Below are 12,932 nucleotides of genomic sequence, written 5' to 3'. Positions count from 1 at the left end.
CTTCATCTTCCTCTTAGTCACACCGTTCAAGAAAAAGAAAAGGATAATCAGCAAGTTCAGTGCAACAGCACATTTGAATGAGTTGCTATTCATATAGTTGAGTGCCTATTCATTTGTTTTCTTCTAGAGAGTTACATATTACTCAAGATATTACTTACCTATTGGTTTCTATATATTCTACAGGAAATAATGAAAAGATGAAATTAAGCAACAAATGAGGAAGTGAACACTTGGAAGTTTTAAGTCTGACTTAGGCTACAGCTATGTCAGAGCGACCAGCTAAACAACAGTAAATAACGATTCACTCCTTCAGCATCTGTTCAACTATGCTTGAATGACACAAGAAATGAGTGTCCTGTCAAGCAAAATATAAGTAGCACAAAAAAATTCAAGAACACCATTTGAATAATGCGAGTGTTCTCACAAAAGCTTTAATCACATGCTTGTGAGTTAATAACATAGCTAAACCATTATTCTGGGTCCTGCCCTTAAAGAGTAGCTTAAATGGTGCACACCTATTTTCGTCTGCTGAGCAGTACATTCACATCTGTGAGATATACAAGTAAAAAGTTTTTGCACATCTATCAGCTATTGTATTTTTAACTAATCTAGAAGCAAGAGTACATACTAGAAGTCTTAAGACATTCAAAATCCATACCTGAGTGGAGCTCACTACCCATTAAAACATGAATTAGCCAGGAATGAACTAAATCAATTCTTACAGATTCTTTATGAAGTATAATATGCACAGATATATGTACACAGACATTGAAGTACACAAAGAGAGCAAGAGAAAATGATCAGTTTAATGCAAATATACCAAAGTTACATAGGAAAAAATTCTAACACTTGCAAATCTCGATTTTTTTCTTAATTAAGCACCACAAAAAGGCTGGGAGCAGATCACCAACATGGGTTTAACCGGAATTCATCTATTAATTAGAAGCTGCCACACCACTCCAGTACAAGCTTTTGGCTGAAGCCGTATATATACCCCTTCACATAGCACTATTTATTACACCAACACCTGTACTATGAGCTTCATCACTCAAACATCTTGGGGTTTAAAAGCATCTTGTACTTCTTACCTGGAGTGTGCTGGCCAATGAATTATTATTATAGGCTGCTTAAACTACTTATTTAGGTCAAAGATTAATATTACTCCATAGAAAAAAGATGAAGATACCAGGTGGGCCATGCTTATTTAGCTGCATTATACTGAGTACAGGAAACACTTTTCACTATGCGCTAGAAAATAACTGTAGGAACAAAACTGATTTTGAAACTGATAATCATCCATAAGCAGTGCCAACACAGGACAGGTGTACAGTAAATGAGAAAATGACAAATAAATACAGTAGTAAAAAGCTCAAGGATGCTCATCTCATCACAAAGAACACATGTGCATGTTGTTCAGTTTTTACTGGCTGTTTTTAGAGGGATCAGGTCTGCACAGAGAAATGTCACACTGGAATAGAAAAATAACAGAAGCAAGCTCAGAGGCCTCCCCAAGTCGCCAAGTTAATGACTGTTTCTCAAGCAGAGCTGCCTCTTCTTTCTGAATCTAAAGGAGCTCATTATATACCCAATGAAAAGTAACTCAAAAAAATAAAATAAAAGTGCAAAAATTGTGCCCTTAAGCCAGAGAAACTATTTAGTGAAACAGTTAAAAGAAAGATGCTGCTTATTCAGTTCTTGGTCTCAAGTAAGACCTGAATCAGTAAGCAATAGAGAATGAAAGCCTGGAAATAGCAAAAGGCTCAAGGTTGCCTTTCAGATTTTGTTTGCTCTACCATACTGTGTTCAAATGACTGAGAAAGGACGGAGGTATATATAATGAACAACGTGATGTTTTTCATAATTTGCAGTATTATGCATGTGTACAGTAAGTCTGCTTTCGCACATAGTATGTAGCAACCTCAACTTTGTAACTCCTGTGCTTATGTTGGGGTTCTCACTTCCAGCCTTTTCAGCTGACATATTCATATATGAAATAAAAATAAAATAACAACGAAACCAAGTAGAAAATCAGGGATGTAGATGAAAGTAATGGTTGCACTCAGAGTTTTCAGATATACAGACTTCCCTGAGAATACATTCTTTAACAAGTTGGACATATTTTAATTATTAAATACATTAGATATATTTTCTGCCCTCATTCTGAGAGTCAAACAGTGAACTCCACAATGCAAACATCACTGTAACTTGCTTCAAAGTATGAAGGTGCCCATACAGGCTGTAATGATACAAGCAAGGTTGAAGTGCAATCCGCAGTTGGGAACTGTGCACTGAGGACAGGCCACCTGTTTTACACAGCCCCAGCTCTCACTGCATTCAAGTCAAGAGCAGAACTGATGCCTCAATTACAAATCCTTCCTTAAAATTTCTGGTCCTCCCTTGAAATATTACAAACCTTTAACACACCACTAATCTTTTTTTCTTCTATTCACCAGTCTTAGAGAGAAACAGTTCATTTTGCAATCTATCCCTTAAAGATTAATTATAGAAACTTCTTGACTGTAGATTTGTCTCGGGCCAAGAAGAACCATGAGTTAACATGTAATCACCTTAATAGTAATTATATATCTAAGTTCAATCTTTATAGCTCTTTAGAAAGTTTCCCTAATTATTAATGTGCCTTTCTGCTATGCTAATTGTAGCAACTGAGAAGTCTGGTTTCCAGCTGTTCAAGATGAATATCTTATCTGCCTTCCTACTTCATTTTCCTCTTTCATCCACAGCACCTCCTGGCCAAAGTCCTTCATTGAAAGTTCAGAAGCCCACCTATCCTATATAGCAGCTTGCTCCAACAGGGAGAAAATCACCTTTCTCCAAGCTCATTTGTCTCCCAGGTTTTCAGCAGATGTCAAGTGAGTTGCAGTTCAACATAAATGAGCATGATCATTTGAAACTGTAGGGATGAGGCTTTCTTATTTAACCACGCCAATGTGATTTGGAAGCGGTGGGTTCTTTGCACATATTTCTTGCAAAGGTGGTACTTCCACTATTAGTTACAAGCGGAATTCTCCAAATAAAAATAATACTAATGATCAAGTATTCGCTGAATTTTGAGTGTCAGAAATGCTTAATGCAATTCTTTGGAAAAAAAAAAAAAAAACCACCAGCATTTAGCTTCCTTGAGCAAATTGACTTCTGTACATTTCATATGAAAATAATAAATATCCTGAATGAAGTCTTCAACATACTGCAGGAATAGGAAGAAAAAACAGCAAGAAATTTTCTGGAGTTTCTCTACCTACACTTTTAACCTCCTGAAGGAGAGTCTTAGTCAAAGCTCAGAGGTCAGTGTGTATCCTCAAGACCTACATCATTAAGTGCTTTGGATCAGGCTTATAGCAACATTCAGTTCCTGCGTGCTTGAGAATTGAAGCACTGTCTTCCCCGGTATTTGTGAATTCTAGGAGTAACAACATAATGCTTAAGACTGACATTAGTTTCTAAAAACCTAATAACAATAAAACTAACCCATCCCTAGAGGTGTTCAAGGCCAGATTGGATGGGGCCCTGGGCAGCCTGGTCTAGTATTAAATGGGGAGGTTGGTGGCCCTGCAAGTGGCAGGAGGGCTGGAGATTCATAATCCTCATGATCCCTCCCAACCCTGGCCATTCTGTGATTCTGCAATTATTAAATCCCGTCCACTAAGTTTAACATACAGCAGAATACTGATGAAAAACTAAATGAGCAGGTGAAACAACTGTTTTGTTTAAGTCTCGGATCTGAGGTGGGGGACAGTTGGGAATTATATCAGTATATACAAGATCCAAGATCAGTTAATTATTGTGTAAAAATCAAAAACTAAAAAACAAGAGGTGTTTCATAAGATTTAGTCCTTATTTCTATGGGCACGCATGGGAATTATTATGGAAGGTGTCAATTGAGGCATTAAAGAAACTGAAGGTTGTCTGCATAAAGAGGTAGTGTGATCATGTAATAAAACATGAATGCAGTTGTTGTTGTCTTCCATGCAGTTACAAATGAATCAAGGTTTGAGATGAGAAGGAGAAAGGGCAGAAGAAATGGAAACTAAGTCATTTAGATGTGAGTATGCAACATTTAAGTACTTCTGCATAGCACCATTAACAAAGTCTCCAAGTGGTTTCTCATGCCAAGCAGGGAATATTTAAGCCTCAAAACACGATCTTGAATAGCTGCATCCGTATTGTTCACTAGTGTTAATATCTATAGAAAAATACACGTAATTTAAGCTGAAACTTTGTTCCTTTGTCTTTTATTTTCAGCTTTATAACAAGCATTTGCCAAATTTGAAATCCATATATTAAGATGAAAAAAATGGAAGAGTGTTGACCACTTGCAACCGCTTTTAGTAAGCCTGTGTAAATGATCAGCAAGCCTAGGATCTCACTTGGAAAGCTCTTGCTTCAAGTTCCCATTAATGAAAGCTTTGTTCTTCAAAAGCAAGTCACAGGGGTTCCTCATAAGCAATTTTAAAAAATGCCATTTTCTTATCCCTACAAATGCAAGTCAAATAAAATTACTCCACAGCTGCTGGCTTTCTAGCTTTTCTAATTGTATTTGTTCACAGATTTCCTTGGCATTTTCAAGTGGAACTAGAAACAACAACAAAAAACTCAACCCAACAAACACGATGCATACATTGATGAAACCTCCTGAGTGCTTTAATATAATCCAAGGCAATTTTCTCTAAGAAACAAAATGAATGAAATTTGCTTATGGACCCTAAGCTTTGCAAAGCCTTCAACTGGAACAAGAGAAATGTGGCTGGAAGCCAGTCGGCAGCCAAATGTGTTAGATGTGTTCCATTTATTATTAATGTGACAACATTCTATATAGCAGCAACAGTGCAGGCAAGTAAGGGGTTGCCATGGAGATAAGTTACTCAAGAAGCAGCTAAAAATACTCCCTTCTTCCCTTACTGTAATAAATATTGCATTATATGAAGGCTAACAATGATGATATCAAATGCCATCTCAAAAAACTCCAGCTGTGTGCATTTTGGCTATCTAATGGATCACCCAATGGTCACACTGCATTTGTTAACTGCACATGAGCAGAACTTTTTCTTTTATACCTTGTTACATGCTTCAATGTTAGAAGACAGCTGTTTGCACTGTTAGGACAAAGTATCGCTCTCCACTCTGGGTAGATTCCTTACAACATTGTGACCATGGGGGACTACAGACACACTGTAGGAAGAGATGCAAGATAAACTAGAAAACAAACATACAAAAATGTAGCAGCCTCTTTTGAACAAGACAACAGGGCTCCTCTCTGAGGCCTGTGGTTACACATTTCATCTCATAGCTGTTGCCATTCTAGATACTTTAGGATTATCAAGTAACTTAACGGTACCTATTGAGCAGTGTTAAGGAAACTTAGTTTAAAAAAAAAAAAACAACAACCTGAAAGATACCTCTTCACCTTAGTCTTCTGCGTGGGCAGCTTTGAATTATATGTCCGAATAACAGAGGATTATTGAACTTCTCACTGATTCCAGTATTAGGTGAATCTTTACCAACTAAACTCCGAAATAACGACAAATTCAGTACAAAGCAGTTATTTGTTGATGTTATAATTACATGTAGCTCCTTTTCTCTGCTTTCAGTCTTTTTAAGATGGTATTCATGTTTATTTCTTAGTTTGATCACCTAGTTGAACAAAGAATTTGCTTTTCCAAATCAGTCTTCTCACATCATACAGTTGAGAAAAGACCTCATCAGTCATTTCAGTTGCATCCTTGTTAAAGACTACTACTGAACAGGAGATCACATCTGGGATCACAAATTCACCTTCAGTACAGTAAAAGAAGATGACAAAATACCTTCTTGCCAGTAACGTAACCGTATATAAACTATTCATATTTCTAACTGAATTTAAGTCCTTCTCCACAGCTTAAGGTTGGTCTTCCATTAACAACATGTTCCCCCCATTCAGAATAATAAATTCAGCTTTAGAACATCAAATAACATTTGCAAATCCAAGAATCCCTCCCAGAGAAGAAGGCAGGCCATAACTTTTCATTTTGCTGTTTTTTAGATCCTGAAGTAATATCATCTGCAGCTATCATTTTTGCTCTTTTTCCTGTGTCTACTCCTTTCTTATCCATGATGGCACAGAAATGAGATCTGTAACATTACAGCCCCAAGCACACTCAGGTGCTGGCTGAGAAAACAAAACAGCAAATCTCTCCTGAACCACAGGTGAGTAAGCAGCTGGAAAAACACTGAAGTACTTTCTCTAAAGTAAAAGCACTCTTCCTCAAAATGGGTCTCACTACCATGCTGAATTCATACTTTTACTCTTCAACTTAAATATGACTCTGTTTAAAGATTCACCTGAGCTGAACTCAACAGGAACTTCGACAGTAGGCTCTGTGTTTTGTTCTTAGTCTGTAAGGAATTTAATGCACTTGCAGCACTATATCAACACTGTTGTTGCCATCATTTAATGGGTAATAATTTGACTCACGTACATGTCTAAGGATCTGAAGCCCTCCATCTGACTGTTGTCTATGTGTCACTAGTTAATGAAACATCTGGACATAAATATACAAGACCGCAGACCACACACTATATTCCCTTGATTAAGCAGTTCTACTTTCAAGACTCAGTCTACAGCATGTAGTTACTTATTTCCAGAAAGAGATTCCTGGTTTGCAAAATGATTTTTTCTTTCTTTGGCTTTTAGTTCCTCCACTGATCTATGCACATTTACCCTGAAATGGATTAATTCTTTCCCCCCCTCCCCATGAGATGTTATCATCACAGCTCTCCTGTGACCCTACATCTTCCCTTTGAAGGCTGAGCTCCAAGTGGCTCTCAGCCTGCGTACTGCAGCACAGGTGGAATCACAGAGATCTTGGATGATATTTCTGCTGGACTTGCCTCCAGAGGATTGCATTATTTCTGAGTAAGGTTTCATGTCAGATGCTGTACTACATGACACACGTGCCTGCTCCTAACAGATGCTTCACTTAAAATAAACTTTCTCTTCCACATCATCCACACGGAGGAGGACTAATAAAAATCACTCTTAACCACAATCTGATTACTTCCAAACTTTCTCATCCTCTTTCAACTGAGTTTCAGCAAACCTCACATCACATAGGTAGCAATTCTGTAAAACAGAGTTACTGAAAGGAGATTAACAAGTACAGAACCACACTTTCACTGGATATATACATATCTTTCAAAGAAGAATGCTTTGGTGATTAAAGACATTGATCAACCATAGGAGGGACTCAAGAATAACAGTATTTATCCTCTCTGCCCCGTGGATGTTTTTATTAGCTAAGCAAGTGACAAGAACATTGTGAAATACCTCTTCAAAGAGAAAGAATAACTTAAGAGCAACCCCACCCTCCCCAACAAAGATTAGGTAGACTCAGAAGTTAGAAACCAAAGCTGTGTGAAGTCCAGGTGCATAATTAGACAGTTTTATACACTAATGATTAATTATTGCAATATTCTCCAAAGAAAAATAGTGGTTTGTATCTCTTGAAGACTAGGTGCCTTCTGGGAAGGAATGATCTGGCTAGCCACAAGTTATGCTTCAAAGGCAAGTTACAGACCTATAAGGAGACTTAATGATGCATCATACAGATATTAAATTTAGTGATCCTCTCCAAATGTATAAGTAAACTGTGTAAAACTTCTGTACAGTTTATATGAGTTATAGTATCAAAGCCTTTTTCACTTGAAAACTTCCTTGATTCTAAAGCAAAAGCCCTACTTCAAAGCAGCAATAATCCTCAAGTATAACCAAGCTTTAAGCATGGCTTACTTTATATCATTATATGGAAAGCCAATAACAGAAAAGAGTGTAAAGTACAAGTTATTCAAGCACCATGTATATTTCTTAATGCATTGATAGAGACACTGCAGCCATTTCTCTAGATCTCTAAAAAATTACCTGAGAATAGTCTCCTTCATAAAAATAAAGGCTTCTATTAATTCCATCTCATCATTTCCCTGTGGTTTTTCTGTTCATGGATGATATTTTAGATTAGATTTTCATCGTATCTGCATAGTGATAAACATGCCTTCTCAAGTATTTGCACTCACAAAAGAAAACAAGCTTACCTATCTTACAGATGAAGTGTTTGAATTGGTTGCCACCTCATGCAGTTTTGCTTTGAAAGTCATTGCTAAGCCAAATACGCAAGTCATAAAAAATTAAGTTTACCACACCACAAAAATAGCCAAAGAACATCCCATTGTAGCAGGAAGCATTCTGCTCACAAAGAGTGAAATTACATCAGGCAGGTTCTTAGTCATACCAAACAAAGCACATACAAATAAACTAATAATCATAAAGATAAAAAAGAACCAGACTCACCAAGCTAATGAAAGGTCCCTCTATCAATGCAGCACTCCTCCACATAGCAGCCCAAGTCCAAAAAATACTCACTCTTCAGTGGTTGGCCTTTATACAAGCCGTGGGTTGCTCCACTCTCAGCCCACCCCTTCTGGTCAGCTGGAAAACACAGGTGCAAACAATTTTGCTCTCTGGGCAAACACAGCCCTTCACCAGGTGCTCCATCACCACTTAAAGCCCTGACCTAACAGCTCCTATACCAGAACTCATTTTAAAAAATGTCAGGAACTCCTCTCTTCCATACCCCTGGTTGTGTTCTTAACTTTTCTGTTTTCTGTATATGAAGACTTTCTACAAACATTCAGTAGGATTTGAGTAATTAATCAACAAATGTTATTTTTCATTTAAGGATATTTAATCGTTGCAAAAATTAGGAGCTAACAACCAAAACCAGTATAATTACTTCTAATGTAAATGTGCTAATTTAAACTGTGGAATATTTCTTTAAGAAAAGTGTGTGTTAATTGAGGTCTACTCATGAAAGCAAGCTACTAATTGAGCTGGCATGTGTCAGAGAGACTAGTTCAATTGAAAGAAGGACAATATTTGCAGTGTAATACTGATTTTAATAGTTAACATTTTAATGATAAAACGTGCTATCAGACTCATGCCAGTTCAATTAGTCAGTCCTTCCCATGAGCAGACCCCAATTAACACACTTTTTGAAAGAGGTATCCTAATAGAAGGTTATTTATGGAAGCGTAAATGATTATACAAGTCTATTTTGATAATTAGTCTTGGTCTGTCTCAGATGTCTTGATTCTGAACTGCTGTATCATCAGAATTGATGGGCTATTTTTTAAACTTTTTTTCAGTCTAGTTAATACAGACTGTGTCTGTATAACAGTATCAAAATAATACCAAATAATACCAAATATAAAAATACCAAATATAAAAATAATACCAAAATCCAACAGCAGCAATTTAACAACTCTGTGCTAGCAGAAAATCAGAGTACATACGTTACAACATGATATAGAGACCAAACAGGCCCTCTGTTGTGTACAGTTTTCTGTACAATTCTGTGACAAATATGAGTAAATAAAAGGAAGCAAGGGGTGATCCAGAGCCTGAGATCAATGAGTCTCCCTTGACTTCAGTGAGCATTGCATTAGGTTTCTGTGTTATATATGAAAAGAGGAATAATTGCAGCATGTCAGGCACTAGAAGCTAGCAACTTGGTAAATATTGATTTAGCATAGTAACTGCTATAATATTGATCTTAAACACAACTTGAATATAGATTTATCAACCGTTCTGTAGCTCTGCCAATGTGTAATAATGACAGCTTTTGAAGGTTCAGTAAAGTAACAACAATGAAGAGCCGAAGAAGACTCATCATTGCAATCGTTCACTCAGAAATATCATGATACGCCTGCCTGGGAGATCCTGCCACTTTACTAAGCTACTGAAATGTCCTGCAAGTTGTTTCTAATTAGCTGGGAGTGATGTCAATCAATAAAGTCACACAAAGAATTTGGGAATTTTCCCTGTATTTAGAACTGTAACACAAAATCCAAGCGATGGCTTTCTGCAGAAGGAATTTATCTTACCTACTAGTAAGTTAAAACAATGCTCCTTCCCACTGATCTCCTCAAATCAATATTATGCTTTTTGCCTGATACCAGGAAACAGGCAATTCTGAAATCACAAGTATAGATAGAGTGAAGGCAGCTGTGCCGTCACTAAAACGAGTGATGTGCAATTACAGTGCCCCTGCAGTCCACTACCAGTAATCCCGGCTTCAGCGTGAGTCTTTCATTTCATGGTTGGACTAAACTTCTGTTATTACTACTTGTCAAAAGTAGTTATCACTATGATTCCCTGAGGAGACATTCTTACCGATCTAAAATGTCTTTAGAGAGTGCGACATAATCATCCAGTCTGAAAAAGAACATACAAATCTGTTTGCCTTAGGATATTACATGCTTGCTAACTTGTCACTGCTCTATCTAATGGCATTACCTAAAATAGTATGCAGGTATACTTGCCACCAAGAATTTCTATTAAGGCAAAAACTAAATAAAAACACAATCATGCTTTGGAAAAGTGTTTTGAAGGCTGTCAAAACAGAATTGTTGTCAGAACTGTTTGGTGAATAACTCTATAAGAAACACCATCACCTGCTTCCCAAATAAAATAAAATAAAATAAATAAGTACGGGGTCTTCTTTGTCTCTAACCTCAACATTTATTTCTCTCAACAGCTTGTGTTGGGGTGAGGAGGGTGGGAAGAAAAAAACAAACTAATGTCAGACTGCATTTGGCATGTATATTTGCTTTTCCTGAGACTGTTGCTGTGAAAGTACCACCCACATTCCTAGCATTGAGAAATAATACCAAATGCAAAGGGAAAAACAGCATTGTTCACAGCACCATTTTCAGAATGAAAGAGGGGCTGCCCTTCCTGTTAGAAATCTGTTATTCCTCTGACCTTGGTGCAACAGGACAGCCCCAAACGCTTAGCTTTAACTGAATGATTGCAATGGGTCTAAAGGATTTGCTACAGGATCCCAGAGGCTTTGCTGTATGAGGATTTCATTGATGCAAAGGGCTTAAAGAAAGGCTGTATAAAGGTGGCACAAGGCAAGACCTGCCTTTGGTGAGGGATGAAGCTGGGAGGGGGTTTGGACTCAATCTCTAGAGGTTCCCTTCCAGCCTCTACAATTCTGTGATTCTGTGACTCCAGGCCACGGCTTGGTCAGAACTAGCGCCAGAGTGGAGGAGATCATAACTGTCTTCAAATCATCATCTTCTTCTTTTTGGGTAGTGTCTGCCTTCTCCCTGTGGCATTAAAACTAACATTTCTTTAAGAAGTAGAAGTGTTTTTCCTGTTTGTGCATTTTTATTTATTTAAACTTAAAGAAAATGAGACAAGAGGTATGTCATGCTTTTGGTGCCGGCAGAGGAGTCTGTAAGTGCAGAAAATTTCCCTCACTTTTTTTAATCTTTCCAAGTATGTACTGTTACTCTGAAAGATACCTGTGGGGACTTGGCAAGAAAAAACAGAGTAGTAAGAAGGAGCAAGAGAAAACTTGCCTTCCAGAAAGTGCTTTGCCCTCTTGATGTGTCAGAATCCATCACTCTGATCGAACATGTAACAGCCTCCTTTGTTCTTCTCCCCAAACAATCACACTTATATGTGCCCCCTTGGCTTTTTTTTTTTGCTGTTAATTTTCTTCTGTTCATGACGGTGCCACACATTGACACAGAAGTTGTTGTGGTATCTCAAAGTTTCAGTATTCGGGTTCTGACAGTGCAAAACATTTTATGTTTTATTCAGAATGCCCTGTTCTCAGTTTGGCTGCAAGTCACCAGGAATCTCACATTCAAATTCAGGAACTCAGAGAGTTCAAAAAAAACTTATGTAGAAAGATGTAACCTGACATGATTTTTTTTTTTTTAAATTTTTTCTTAAGTAAATGCAAAGTATTTCCGTATTTCAGTCAAGAATTCAAAAATCAAAAATACATAATCCTCACTTATAAGCTTTGGAGAATCTTTTCAGTGAATTAACTGTTAAAACTTTTTATTCTAGATCTGGAAAACCAGAACTGCTGAAATAACAAATCTTGTTTAGCTCCTGAGATATTGGAAAAGGAATTAAGTACACCTTCAAAAATTTCCTGTGTCTATTTGAATCAGTGGATTTTAATACACATTGCCTCACATCCTCAATTGCTTTATGAAACAGGGGAGGGGAGGAAAAAAAAAAAGTGTTTTGTGTTTTTAAAATGCTTTTTCAACATAAGCTTTAGTTTCACACACACATTAAACACTCTGCCTCACATATTTGAGCTAAGAACAGAGAACAAAAGCAGTCTGAGACTGCCTTAGTCAAACTCAAACAAACAGATTTGCTAATAATTTGAAGTATGAAAGTAATACGTTTTTGTTGTTATTGTTGATTTAAAAAAAAAAAACAAACAAACAAAAAAAAAAGGAAAATGAAAGACACTGCGTCTGACCCAGTTGAAGAAGTAAAAGCAAAGAGCAGACTAAAGTGAAAACAGAACTAAGGAGTCACTGCTTTTGAGGAAACTGAAAACAGTGAGGCAGCAGGGAAAGGAAAACACGCTCACCATTTTGATGTGTTGATACATCTCAGGCTCCTAGCTGGAGGCTAGAGGCATCCCAGGGGCCTACCAGAAAAACACACTCATGAGGCTTTATTTCAGGAAGAGCTGCTTAAATAATGCAAATGTCTCTCTTTCCCCATATTTTCTATGAAGTCTTACAGCAATCATTACACCAGTTCCACTCTTTACAAAACTAGTTTTCCATGAAAACTAAGGTCTGCTAAAATTGTACTGTAATTGTTCATCACTAACTTGAAGCTCAACCAAAATCTCGCAGCAAAAAGAGCAAACTCAGGTTGGAGGTGCCAGACAAACAAGTTATATTTAAGAGACTACTTGCCCTGCATACAACTGCAGGTATTAGCACTCAAGATATACTTCAGTATACATAACACATGCATTTATTTGCTCAATATTTTGAAGACAATCTCTAGAATTCATGAAGGTGTAGTCAGAAAACTTACTAATCCATATACA

Source organism: Tympanuchus pallidicinctus, unplaced genomic scaffold (assembly GCF_026119805.1).
Source record: "Tympanuchus pallidicinctus isolate F22 unplaced genomic scaffold, pur_lepc_1.0 scaffold15, whole genome shotgun sequence".
Taxonomy (NCBI): domain Eukaryota; kingdom Metazoa; phylum Chordata; class Aves; order Galliformes; family Phasianidae; genus Tympanuchus; species Tympanuchus pallidicinctus.
This window is presented reverse-complemented; position numbering follows the sequence as displayed.